The sequence below is a fragment of the Bison bison genome, unplaced genomic scaffold (assembly GCF_000754665.1).
Source record: "Bison bison bison isolate TAMUID 2011002044 unplaced genomic scaffold, Bison_UMD1.0 scf7180017864518, whole genome shotgun sequence".
In the NCBI taxonomy this organism is placed as follows: Eukaryota; Metazoa; Chordata; class Mammalia; order Artiodactyla; family Bovidae; genus Bison; species Bison bison.
Genome location: NW_011495071.1, coordinates 6,811,147 through 6,811,369, shown reverse-complemented (window position 1 = coordinate 6,811,369; position 223 = coordinate 6,811,147). Strand labels below are relative to the sequence as shown.

The window sequence follows — 223 nt, the reverse complement described above, 5'->3', positions numbered from 1 at the left end:
GACCAAAGGCAGGAATTCTGGCCCCAAGTCCACGGCATCCCAAAGTCCCCAAGGGCCGCCTCCCACACACGGTACCTCTCCGAGCCTCCAGAATGCTTGCTCTGCAGCTCCTCTTGGCTGGACTGGCTGGCATCCTTGTCTTCTCTTTCCAACCTCTGGGCCTGCAGACAAGTAGCAGTGGAAAGTGCACACTGGGGTGGGGGTCTGTACTGACGCCCATGCC

General features: G+C 60.1%; 1 protein-coding gene across 1 annotated transcript in view; it reads right to left on the bottom strand.

Annotated features, from left to right (window-relative positions):
• Positions 1-223, bottom strand: part of CEP164 (centrosomal protein 164kDa) — a 72,448-nt gene that overhangs the window by 26,035 nt on the left and 46,190 nt on the right. The window lies entirely within an intron of this gene.